The sequence below is a fragment of the Xenopus tropicalis genome, chromosome 1, assembly GCF_000004195.4.
Source record: "Xenopus tropicalis strain Nigerian chromosome 1, UCB_Xtro_10.0, whole genome shotgun sequence".
Classification (NCBI taxonomy): domain Eukaryota; kingdom Metazoa; phylum Chordata; class Amphibia; order Anura; family Pipidae; genus Xenopus; species Xenopus tropicalis.
In genome coordinates, this window is record NC_030677.2 from 145,999,989 (window position 1) to 146,013,291 (window position 13,303).

The 13,303-nt window shown below is 41.3% G+C and overlaps 1 long non-coding RNA gene across 2 annotated transcripts in view; it reads right to left on the reverse strand.

Annotated features, from left to right (window-relative positions):
- The window catches only part of LOC108645063, a 48,333-nt gene that overhangs the window by 34,841 nt on the left and 189 nt on the right, over window positions 1-13,303 (reverse strand). Inside the window, exon 1 of one of the 2 annotated variants that reach the window (XR_004219815.1) lies at window positions 11,937-12,804. The exons of the other annotated variant lie outside the window; for it this stretch is intronic. This is a non-coding gene — a long non-coding RNA (uncharacterized LOC108645063). Of the gene's footprint in view, window positions 1-11,936; window positions 12,805-13,303 lie in introns of those variants that run through there. 2 annotated transcript variants of the gene reach the window in all.

Genomic DNA, 13,303 nt, shown 5'->3' on the forward strand with positions numbered 1-13,303 from the left:
TTTGCAGAAGACACAAAACTCTGCAGCCCAAGTAATTCTATCCAGGATGTGGCATCCTTGCAGCAGGATCTTGACAAATTAGCAATCTGGGTGGCTAGGTGGCAGATGAGATTTAATGTGGATAAATGTAAGGTCATGCACCCAGGATGTAAAAATGTGCAAGCCACTTATACCCTTAATGGGACTGCACTAGGCAAATCCATAAAGGAGAAGGACCTTTAAGATAATAAACTTGGCTGTAGCAAGCAATGCCAGGCAGCAGCTGCAAGGTCCAAACAAGGTTTTGAGCTGTATTAAAAAGGGCATAGATTCACGGGAGGAGGGGTAATTCTTCCACTTTACAGAGCACTGGTAAGGCCCCATCTAGAATATGCCATGCAATTTTGGTCTCCAGTGCTCAAAAGGGACATTATTGGGTTAGAGAGGGTCCAGAGAAGGGCAACTAAGCTGGTAATGGGTATGGAAAGTCATGATTATGGGGAAAGACTATCCAAGTTGGGGTTGTTTACACTGGAGGGGTGATATGATAACTATGTATAAATATATAAGGAGATCAAATAATAATCTCTCTTTATTTACCAATAGGTCCTTCCAGCAGACACAAGGGCACCCATTCCAATTAGAAGAAAGGAGTTACCCTCTACATATTCTGAAAAGTTTTTTTACTGTGAGAGCTGTGAAGTTGCAGAATTCTCTCCCTGAAACAGTCGTACTGGCTGATACATTGGACAGCTTTAAGAAGGGTTTGCATGGCTTTTTGAAAGTGAGGAAATACTATGATGAACTAATTGTCTCGATAGTTGTAAGATGTCTATCCCCATTAATAATGGATGAAGAGGTTTCCAGTACACAAATGTCAGCCATTGACATATACTGTATAAACATGCAAAACACAACCCTCTCCCCAAAGAGAGTGCTTTATAAGTTATTTGTAAATGTAAGCAGCATTTGCTTAAAGGAATACTGTGTTGGGCTGGTAGCACCCCCCTCCCCTAGCAGCCGATCAGTAGAACAATGGGAAGGTAGCAAGATAGCAGCTCCCAGCAGATATCAAAATAGCACTCAATAGTAAGAAATTTAAGTCCGGCTTGGGACTCCTCCATTTACATGGGAGTAGGAGAAACAATAGGTTATCTGAAAGTAGTTTTAATGTGTATCGCTGGCTCCTTCTAAAAGCTCTGACTCAGGCACAATGCACTGAGAGGGCTGCCTACACACCAATATTACAACTAAAAAAAATACATTTGTTGTTCAAGAATAAAATTTCAGACAGCAGAGTGAATTAGTTGCTATGTAAAGAGTGTAATTTAGAATTACAAAGTACACTATAAAAATAATAACAGAATCCTTTTAACCACCGGTTAATGTTGCAAAAGTCTCTTCCATCAAGACAGGTCTATCAATCTGCTGGCTTGAGTTAAATTATTCAAAAGTCAGAGCCACCAGGGCAGAGAAAAGACAAGGATAGACAACACTGCTTTTAATAGCAATGATATATAAAATCCATTACAAATTTGTAAAGAATGTATATTGCAAAGTTACTTAGACTTCTGTTTTCTTTTATTATGCAAGGCATTAAGGCTAGATATAAAGTGGGTTAAACAGCAGCACCATTTAACAAGAACTAGACATAAGGTGGGTAAACAGCATTAATAGTCTTTATTTCCTACTCACGAGGAACTGTCAGAGGTTGTGATCACCATTTAAAATGTAGGCACTTCAGAAAGACAGGCATAGCAGAACATCTGTAACCTTACATGACACAGGGTCCAAGTCTTTTGTCCTGTCCCTGATCACCTTCATGTGATGTAGTGCCCTAAAGGCTCCTTTTGTGCCTTTGTGGCAGATGGAAGAGCAGCTTTGACAGGTTCTTTAAAAAAGACCTTGACCTGTCAGTGAGCATGCCATCTCCTCTCTCTACACCTGCCCTCTTTTGTAATATGACATGAAGGCCTCCTTTGCCCCCAAGTGAGGTCACTTTGCCCTTTTAATTGTGGCATTCTGAAGTATTGTGATATATTTATATGTTCTGTCAGACCTCCTTCCGTTTATTATCTAACAGAAGTGTAATGTGTGTGGAAAATACTGATGTAGGGGATTCCCAATAAAGAAAAATAGATATCCTATTTCATCAATATCAGTTATGATTTAAAATGTAATATTGCCATGAAATTAAAAGTTGGACTATTTTTTTCTCACACACATTTATGTTCTCATTAAAGATTAACGACAGCTTTACTAAAGAAGTAGAAATGTTGTACATTTTGGGCATCTGTACTAGCCCAGACACCCACAGCCCTTTTGCAGGGAAGATCTGTGCCCCCAAAGATGGCCCCATTAGCTCCCCATCTTCTTTTCTGCTGATTCACTGCACCTGCTTTGTGCTGGTGTCAGTTACTGAGAATACAAGAACTTTGCAGAGCTACACACAAAATGTGTGCGTCTGCTGCTTGGTCCCGCTTCCTGCTTCCCCCCCAGCGTAGGCCCACTGACTTCCCGCGACATGGAGGAACAGGACTGCAGCACCAGGACCAAGCAAGCTTCAGGACAGGTAAGGGCGATTTTTTTGCATTTACACACACATACAGCACACAATTTTGCAGTTTTTTTTTTGTTTTTCATTTTGCACACTTATATACACCTATATACACTTATATACACACTTACACAATGTCACACAACTTTTACACATGTATACACAAACACTTTTTTTAATTTATTTTTTTACCGCTTTGTTTTTAGCTTCTTTTCCTTAAAAACTGTTTATTTTGACAGCGTGACTATTGGATAAGATATTCTGACCACTAATTACACTGTTGTGTGACTTATTTTGTCATTTCACTAATTGGCACAATTTTTGTGGTTTTATTGCATTTTTATCCCTGTATTAATATTTCTGATCTGTTTTTAGCAAAGCTTTGCCATGTGTAACTTTGGTGTAGAAAAATAACTTTACCTACTTTGAATTCACCAAAATGTGTACTTTCCAAAAATATATGGTTTTCTGGGGGTCTCTGTATAGTTAGGGGGTGTTACAGCACATAATACGCTTACAGGGGGCTCTGTGCAAAAGCTGAGTTGGCAGGCGAGAAATCCATATGCACTATTTTCATTTTGGGGTCAGTACATACCGTAGATTTTGGTATATCTATGCATATTGGGCATCAAACTGTTCAGTAGACCTTAGGTGTTTGGGGTGATTTGCCTCTCTATGCAAGAAATTGTGTGAGATAAATGCGGCAAATTGCAACATTTTTAGGTGATTTTCTGAAATGTCATGAAAACCACTAAGTTTAGGAAAACTTTGCAGATTGGTACTTTGGTGTAGAAAGGACTCTTTAAAAATGGAAATGTCATAAAAATTGGCAACTTTAGAAAAGCTTTGTGGCTTGGTACTTTGGAGTAGAAAGACATGGGAACCCATTTTAGGTTTGGGAGAATGTGTACTTTCCAAAAATATATGGATTTCTGGGATGAGCACACCTTATACTAGCTGAAATGATAGATCATATGGGGGCATGTTCACATTGGGGCCCCTACATGCCACATACTTAGGTAAACCTATACATATTGGGCATCAAACTGTTAAGTGGACCCCTGGCGTTCATATTTAGGGTGTTTTATTTGGTTACTTTATGACCTATAGGAGATAAGATACTATAGACTGGAAGCTTTGAAGCTATTTTTTTAAAAAATATCACAAATTCTGATAAAAACCAATAACTTTAGGAAAGCATTGCGACTTGATTGGAGTAGACAGACAATTGTGCCTACTCTGGATTCCCCAGAATCTGTTCTTTCCAGAAATGTGTAATTTTCTGGGATAAACCTTCTGTTAGTGGAATTTTTGGCCTTGAAATCTAAAATATGCAGCTTTCTGAAGCAGTGCTTTGGAAATTTGGTAGTGTACTGCTGGGAGTTTTTGAGAAATCTCCATAAAACTATATATACTTGGTATCGGCACATTCAGGAGACATGGGACTTTCCAAATCAGTTGTATTTTTGTGCATAAAATAATTTTTGTTTCTGGTATGTGTGTTTATATTATGGAAAATATGATTTTTTAGACATTTAGAAGCCTATAGGGTTGATTCACTAAAGAGCGATAAAACGAGCGCTATTTATAGCATTCGTTAAAAATTTTATCGCGTCTTATTTTTCACGTCTTAACGCACGATTCACTAAAAGGATACTTGCGTTAATTTAGACGCGATGCATTATTTAAGTCGCGAAGACTATTTTCGTGCGGTATTTGACACAAAGCGCTCTAATTAACGCAGCGTGCACAAACGTCGCCGTGTGCTAAAAACCGCACGCCATATTAGCCATACAGGCCATTACTTTCGGAAAACTACTGTTCTGAAAATGACCATTTCCCTGCAAACTGGAAGATGCATCACTCTAGGGCCAACACATACTTGAATAAATCACACTGCAAAGTCCATATTGTGTTGCCAAAAGCTCATATTGTGTTGCCAAAAGCTCATGAACTGTACTTTTCTATAATTACCGCCTGCCCCAAGTAGCTGTTAATTTTCGCACAGAGTAATGCGATATTTAGTGCGTCTATGTGTTTGTGAATCATGCGTTAGTATTATTTCTCAGCGAGAATTAACGCAATGCGGTAAAATTAACGCATTCGGTTGCGCGCTATTTAATGCACGTGATATGCGACTTAACGCATGTGATAATACTTTAGCGAATCGTGCATTTTTTTTCACATCAATTTTAATGCAAAAAAGCATGCGATAAGGCTTATCAACCTTTAGTGAATCAACCCTAATATCTTGTTACAGAATTTGAATTACACCAAAATTTTACCATATTTTGAAAGCTTAGGTTTGTCCTGAAAACCACGATATATTGTTTTCCTGGGTAAACTAAAAGTCCCCCAGAGGAAAGGCCCCTAAAGTGAAACAGTGCAAAATGTTCAAAAACTGTCTGGCAATACAAGTTTTGCTGTGACCAAAACGGCTGGCAGTGAAAGGGTTAAGATACAAGTCTCAGTTTCCCCAAGAGACCTGTTTATCTTATTAGTTACAACTGTATCTAAGTGCAGGTGTTGAGTATTCAGGGCTCAAATGCCTACTTATCTAATTAAGTTTGAGAAACTTTGAGGGACTTTTTAATACAAATCTGGGACTGTGGCTGAGCTGTGAAAATCGTGATCGTCCCATGAAAATTGGGACAGTTGGGAGGTGTCACGCGCACAAATTCAGTCTGAGTAAGTTGCTAATCTGAACTGGACTTAAAATGTTTTTTAATTGCCCTTGGCTGGGATGCACCAAAATCCAGGCTTTTTTTTTGAAGGATTCAGTTTCAGCCGACCCGAATCTGAAACCCAATTAGCATAAATTCTGAACCAAATGGATTCTTAGCAAGTGAGGGAATACAGGGGTATGGTGGATAGCTCTCAGTACAAGTGAGGGAATACAGGGTTATGGGGGATAGCTCTCAGTACAAGTGAGGGAATACAGGGTTATGGGGGATAGCTCTCAGTACAAGTGAGGGAATACAGGGGTAGGGGGGATAGCTCTCAGTACAAGTGAGGGAATACAGGGGTATGGGAGATAGCTCTCAGTACAAGTGAGGGAATACAGGGGTATGGGAGATAGCTCTCAGTACAAGTGAGGGAATACAGGGGTATGGGGGATAGCTCTCAGTACAAGTGAGGGAATACAGGGGTATGGGAGATAGCTCTCAGTACAAGTGAGTAGTGCTGGGCGGTATGACCAAAAATTTATATCACGGTATTTTTTTTATTATATCGGTATCACGGTATTTGACGGTATTTTTTTTTCCCCATGCATGATTACGTGACCACCCCAAACACCCCCCCCCAACCCCAAACACCCCCCCCCAACCCCAAACACCCCCCCCAACCCCAAACACCCCCCAACCCCAAACACCCCCCCATCCAACCCCCCATCCAACCCCAAACACCCCCCCATCCCCTTCACATAAATAAACCTTACGGACCAGGCAGCCGCAGGCACCCCCGACAGCTCACAGAGCCTCCTGGCAATTTTTCTTACTATTTCCGGGTTGCGCGCGTGACGTCAGCGTGCGCGTGACGTCAGCGCGCACGTAACGTCAGCGCGCACAACCCGGAAATAGTAAGAAAAATTGCCAGGAGGCGCCCACACCGGTATGCCGGTAAGTTAAAATTTTTTATCATCTTTTTTAAAAAAACCGGTGTTCGGTATATACCGGTATACCGCCCAGCACTACAAGTGAGGGAATACAGGGATAGGGGAGACAGCTCTCAGTACAAGTGAGGGAATACAGGGGTATGGGAGATAGCTCTCAGTACAAGTGAGGGAATACAGGGGTATGGGAGATAGCTCTCAGTACAAGTGAGGGAATACAGGGTTATGGGAGATAGCTCTCAGTACAAGTGAGGGAATACAGGGGTAGGGGAGATAGCTCTCAGTACAAGTGAGGGAATACAGGGGTATGGGGGATAGCTCTCAGTACAAGTGAGGGAATACAGGGGTATGGGAGATAGCTCTCAGTACAAGTGAGGGAATACAGGGGTATGGGGGATAGCTCTCAGTACAAGTGAGGGAATACAGGGGTATGGGAGATAGCTCTCAGTACAAGTGAGGGAATACAGGGATAGGGGAGACAGCTCTCAGTACAAGTGAGGGAATACAGGGGTATGGGAGATAGCTCTCAGTACAAGTGAGGGAATACAGGGGTATGGGAGATAGCTCTCAGTACAAGTGAGGGAATACAGGGTTATGGGAGATCGCTCTCAGTACAAGTGAGGGAATACAGGGGTATGGGAGATAGCTCTCAGTACAAGTGAGGGAATACAGGGTTATGGGAGATAGCTCTCAGTACAAGTGAGGGAATACAGGGGTAGGGGAGATAGCTCTCAGTACAAGTGAGGGAATACAGGGGTATGGGGGATAGCTCTCAGTACAAGTGAGGGAATACAGGGGTATGGGAGATAGCTCTCAGTACAAATGAGGGAATACAGGGGTATGGGGGATAGCTCTCAGTACAAGTGAGGGAATACAGGGGTATGGGAGATAGCTCTCAGTACAAGTGAGGGAATACAGGGGTATGGGGGATAGCTCTCAGTACAAGTGAGGGAATACAGGGGTATGGGAGATAGCTCTCAGTACAAGTGAGGGAATACAGGGATAGGGGAGACAGCTCTCAGTACAAGTGAGGGAATACAGGGGTATGGGAGATAGCTCTCAGTACAAGTGAGGGAATACAGGGGTATGGGAGATAGCTCTCAGTACAAGTGAGGGAATACAGGGTTATGGGAGATAGCTCTCAGTACAAGTGAGGGAATACAGGGGTAGGGGAGATAGCTCTCAGTACAAGTGAGAGAATACAGGGGTATGGGAGATAGCTCTCAGTACAAGTGAGGGAATACAGGGTTATGGGAGATAGCTCTCAGTACAAGTGAGGGAATACAGGGGTATGGGAGATAGCTCTCAGTACAAGTGAGGGAATACAGGGGTATGGGGGATAGCTCTCAGTACAAGTGAGGGAATACAGGGTTATGGGAGATAGCTCTCAGTACAAGTGAGGGAATACAGGGGTATGGGGGATAGCTCTCAGTACAAAAGAGGGAATACAGGGTTATGGGAGATAGCTCTCCGTACAAATGAGGGAATACAGGGTTATGGGAGATAGCTCTTAGTACAAGTGAGGGAATACAGGGTTATGGGAGATAGCTCTCAGTACAAGTGAGGGAATACAGGGTTATGGGAGATAGCTCTCAGTACAAGTGAGGGAATACAGGGTTATTTGAGATAGCTCTCAGTACAAGTGAGGGAATACAGGGTTATGGGAGATAGCTCTCAGTACAAGTGAGGGAATACAGGGGTATGGGAGATAGCTCTTAGTACTAGTTGATCCAGGGACTGGTCCGATTGCCATCTTGGAGTCAGGAAGGAATTTTTTCCCATCTGCGGCAAATTAGAGAGGCTTCAGATGGGGTTTTTTGCCTTCCTCTGGATCAACTAGAAGTTAGGCAGGTTATATATAGGCATTATGGTTGAATGTGATGGACGTACGTCTTTTTTCAACCCAACTTACTATGTTACTATGTAAATTAGCATATGCTAATTAGCATTCAGAAAGGGTTAAATGGTCAGGGGAAAAGAATTTTTGCCACGCGCAGCAATTTTTAACCCCTTAATTAGCATATGCTAATTAGGATTCAAAAAAATCCATCTGGGTGGGTTTGGGGGTTTGACTGCACCCAAAAAAGTGGTTTGGTGCATCCCTAGTTCTTGGTTCATTTTCTTTAGTGGCAGGAACTAAGGATGCACCTAAACCACTATTTTTGGATTTGGCAAATCCTGAATCCTTCATAAAATCTTCGGACGAATACCAAACCAACCCCTAATTTGCATATGCAAATTAGGATACGAAAGGGTAAAATAGCTGCTGTGCACAACAAAAAAACTTCTGTGTTTGTGACAAAAAGTCACGTGATTTTAAGGATTCGGTTTGGCCAGGAGCATAAATTCAGCCGAATACAAATCCTGCTGAAAAAGGCCAAATCTTGCCCAAATCCCAAACCAAATCCTGGATTTGGAAACTTGTATGGAGTTTCAGCATCCCCTTACCACAGGAAGCATCATAAGAATCTTTTTCCCACCACTGACCTTAATAGACTGCAAATGAAACTGAGCAGTAGAAGACACATTTATGCTTTCCTGAATAAAGCAGTAAAATCACTACAGAAAAAAAAATGGTTTCAGCTTCTTTCGGAGCGAAAGAAAAATGAAGTGACAAACAGCAATGATAAAAATGCTAATCATCTCATATGGGTTATTTCCCGTGGGTGGGTGCACAGCAACAAATGAATCAAATTTGTCTTTAAACTGACTACTATAATCCATTGTAGCTGGAACATTTCAGCGATGATTCTGCAAAACCCATCTTAGTAATTTTGCACATGTGCTTTTTAGCTGTGTTTTGTGTTGCTCCTCCCACAAGGCATCCTAAAAAATGTACTGAAAAATCTAACTTGTGGCAAAAATGCTTTTATATGAGCAACCCTTGAATGAACGGTTTATGCATCTCTGAAAGGTTGGTAACTGTATTTCTATTGCTATGAGGTGTTGATTTGGGTATTGCAAGAGAGACTTAAGGAGAAAGGAAGCAGATAATGAGCTATAGATTTTTACATGAACAAAAAATCATTAAAAAAAACATGGATGGTGAACCAACAGATTTCTAAGTCTGGAAAACTAAAAGACCATACAGTCACACCATAACCAAATTGGCACAATCTTTGGCATTTTACGTCATGGATTGGGGCTAGCCGGCAACGAGATGCATGAGTTTTAATGCAAGTTAGGGTTCATGGGCGATGCAATCTTGCATCTGGAATGACATAAATAGATGCTCAGGTCAAGCCTCATTGTGAAGTAATTATCACTATTTGCAAGACACTGACCCTTTTGATTTCCTGTGTATTGACTTGGCCTGTCTGACTACACTCCTTACAAGCTGATTCACCTGGATTCTACCGGCACTCCTGTCCCTCCTGCATTGGTTACAGGCCTGTCTAACCCCCAGGAACTTTGTTACCCTGTCCGAGGAGTAGGAGAAGCTAAACTGCTACTGACTGCAAGGCAATACGAGCTATTAAAGGAAAAGTAACACTAAAATTTTTACGTGAAAAAGCTATTCTACCCTACACCAATAACTGCCCTATCCTGCAAACCCCTTAGTATTTTGAATGCTTTAAAAGAAAATACCTGTTAAAACTTGGCTTCCTGTCAACTATGCGACGATCGATTGATCGAGTCTAGCCTGACTCCTTCCTACACAGAAGGAAGGCTAGGCTCGATCAATCGATCTCGCATAGTGGATGCAGCTCCTTCCTTCAATTGACAGGAAGAATAGCTTTTTCACTTAAAAAATTTTAGTGTTACTTTTCCTTTAAGGTACTGATACCAGTATGACAGATAGCTCAGCAGAAACAGTGTGTGTGTCACACACCTATATAATAAGGTAAAGTTTTTGTATGGGTTTTCTTGTTCTTTAATTGACTATATTTCTAGAGTTTCATATTTCCCATGTGTCCAAATCTTTTAATAAGAATACAGACACACTGACATTCAAACAAGTGTCTTAGCTAAAACTTGTTTGCATTTGAAAATTTCCAGCAAGTGCTTACATTCCCAAAATGCACCCCAGGGCCTCCTGTCCTGACCCATATGCCCTCACAGTATAGAGTTAAAACATGCGGTTTTTCAGCCCAGAAACAGTGCACTCCACTGCAGCTTGAGTGAAGCTCACTTTTTCACTGCCAAGCAATACCGAAGCCCTTTTACTAGGGCTGGGCCGTTTAATACCGAATACCGGTGTTTTTTTTTAAAAACTATATTCATTTTTCAGATACCGCAATACCGGGGTGTCAGGGTACTCACCCGTGCGGGCTGGTCTCGCGCGCCTCCTTGCGTGCGCGTCCCATTGTCCGCGGGACGTTGCGCACACGCGTCCAGGTGCGCGTGCATCAAAGCGCACGTACATGTCAAAGCATGCACGTCTGTGACGCGCTGACGGCGCCGGTTCTGCGCATGCGTGGGGGGTATTTAAAGCTATCAAACGCCTCCTCCTGTGCTATGTTGTCTGCGGCCTTGCCTGGGAAACTAAGCCTGCCTGATTTACCTTACGACTTTCTGTTGCCGATCCTTCGCTTGCCTGACTCTGATTTTCAATACTGCAGTAATTATTCTCTAATTTATTAGGAAATGGGGTTAACACCTAATCATGCATGGAAAAAAAAAATACCGTCAAATACCGTGACACCGATATAATTTTGAAAAATACCGTGATATAAATTTTTGGTCATACCGCCCAGCTCTACCTTTTACCATCTAGAAATCTTATGAAAATCTCTATATGCCATAATTTCATCAGCGGCTCTGTCACAATACATCCTGTACATATATGTGTACATAATAATTAGACAGTAGGGGTATATATGGTAAGCACTAACTTTAAACATGACTGACTAGACCAGAAATGTCAATTAACCCTAAGGCTTGTATTTTTTCAAACCTATTTCCTTTTCACTCTAAGGGCTCTTAAGTATTGGGCATTTAAACATGCATTCCCCTGATGAGGCTTTTGTGTGTACTCCACCTCATGGGAACACAGAAGTTAACTGACCCGATGCTATGGAGACATTACCCACAGATGCGTACTGAAACTAGAAAGGCACAATTTTATCTATGTTCAGCTATTACATATACACCCAGGGGAAAACAGCAAAACAAGATAGTCTTGTAGCAATTATCAGTATGAAAACTATTTACAAAAACAAAATATAAGAACCACATTTTGGGCAATACACAAAAAAAAATCCTTAAATAAGATCTATAAATTTTGAAAATAAACTTTATCAACACATTTATATACTTATTAAGTGACCCTTTAAAGTATCTTATCAAATTGGCATATATATTTTAGTAAATATTGCCCTTTTACATATTTTACCTTAAATGAGAATAAAAACCAGGATCACATTGCCCCCTAGATGTTAGACTTCATTGCTGTCTATTGAATGAATAAGTCATTTTTTCAAAACAATAATGTTCAGGTATGGGATCCATTATCCAGAACTATGTTATTACAGGAAGGGCATCTCCCATAAATTTAATTTTAATCAAATCATTAAAAATTTGAAAACATGTACCCTTTTTCTGTAATAATAAAATGATACCATGTACTTAATACTAACTAGGATACGATTAATCCTTATTGGAGAGAAAACAATAATATTGGGTTTATTTAAATCCTACTGGGTTTGTTTAAATTATTTTTTAATAGACAAAGTAGGGAGAGATCCAAATTAGGGAAAGACCCCTTATCCGGAAAACCCCAGGCCCAGAGCATTCTGAACAGCCACCCCATACCTGTATTTGAAGAATTATTATAATGCTACTTACTGAATTCATCACACCAGTGCAATTTTAGTAAAGGATCAATCAGCTTCCTTGTTGTCAAATCAGTCATTGCCTGAAAAAATTCCTCTGCTTGGCACCAACATAAAATATATGTGTGCTCTGTTTTGTGTGGGTACAGAGACCACATGCTTGGACTATAGTACAGGTATGGGACTGTATCCGGAAACCCATTATCCAGAAAGCTCCAAATTAACACTAGCCTTTCTCTCATGGTCTCCATTTTAATCAAATAGAAGGTCAAAAAACCTCCTGCCCAGTTTCCCAAATTAGGAGAATCGGGCAGAACTCACTGACACTGACGCAGCGATTGGCCCCGCCGCCATTACATCACAGACCCGCCTCTTCTCCACTAGATGGCAACACTAGTTACACAGGGCATGCACACTGTCTATTCAGTGATGCAAAAAGAACCTGTGCTGTGACATGATTTAGGGATTTCTTATCACTTTCGTGAGCTGCATATCATCTACTAACAGTCACATTTTTTTTTTCAATTCGGACTTTTAGTGGTAAAAGTTGCAGCTTTTCTGAGATTTACTATGCAACAAAACAGTGACAACCTCGAATCCGAAAATACTCCATCTAAAACTTGCCGATATCATGTCAGTGGCAGATGTTCCCCTTTTACAGTTGGAGGATCTTTCTTTGCTATGAATCTTTAGAGGTTTTCGGGTTTTTGACACAGACGTTTGTACAAGAATATGAAAAAGTTTTGGTAACTGTGAGACAAGTCGAAAAAGTTGCCCTTTTTGGGACTTTTCAGCACATGCTTTTTCTGTTCAGATCTTTGATAAATGTCATTCATGGAAAAAAAATAGTGAGAAAAATCTGAGCGAGGTCGCCAAGTGAGCAGACATTCTCCCAATATCCCCACCTACGGGTGGGCGATATTGAATGAATTTAGGCTAATTCGGTTGTTTGGCCCTGGTAACACCGGTAATAGGCGCAGTCTGTTCAGGAACCGCATCAACGAGCTGATGCAGTCCCTGATCCGACTAAATTTTTTAACCTGCCCAATCGATATCTGGCCGATTTCAGGCCAGATATCATTTGGGCGGGCCGTCGTTTGTGCCCCTACACAGGCAATAAGCTGCCAAATCGGTCCAAGAGACCAATATGGCCCCTGTATAGCCACCATAACTCTGCTATGAGAGTTATAAGATGTAGCTTTCTGCCACCAATGGTAAAGTGCTGTCTGACGCAAGGGTCTCACCCTGCCGCACTGCTACAGAGATCAGATGATTGTCACAGTAAGCAAGTCAGATTTGTCAGTGACTTGTTTATGAGGGACTGCAGAGAGCAATTTGTACCAGCCAAAACCCTTTCCAAACACATATCTTCGCCTCTGC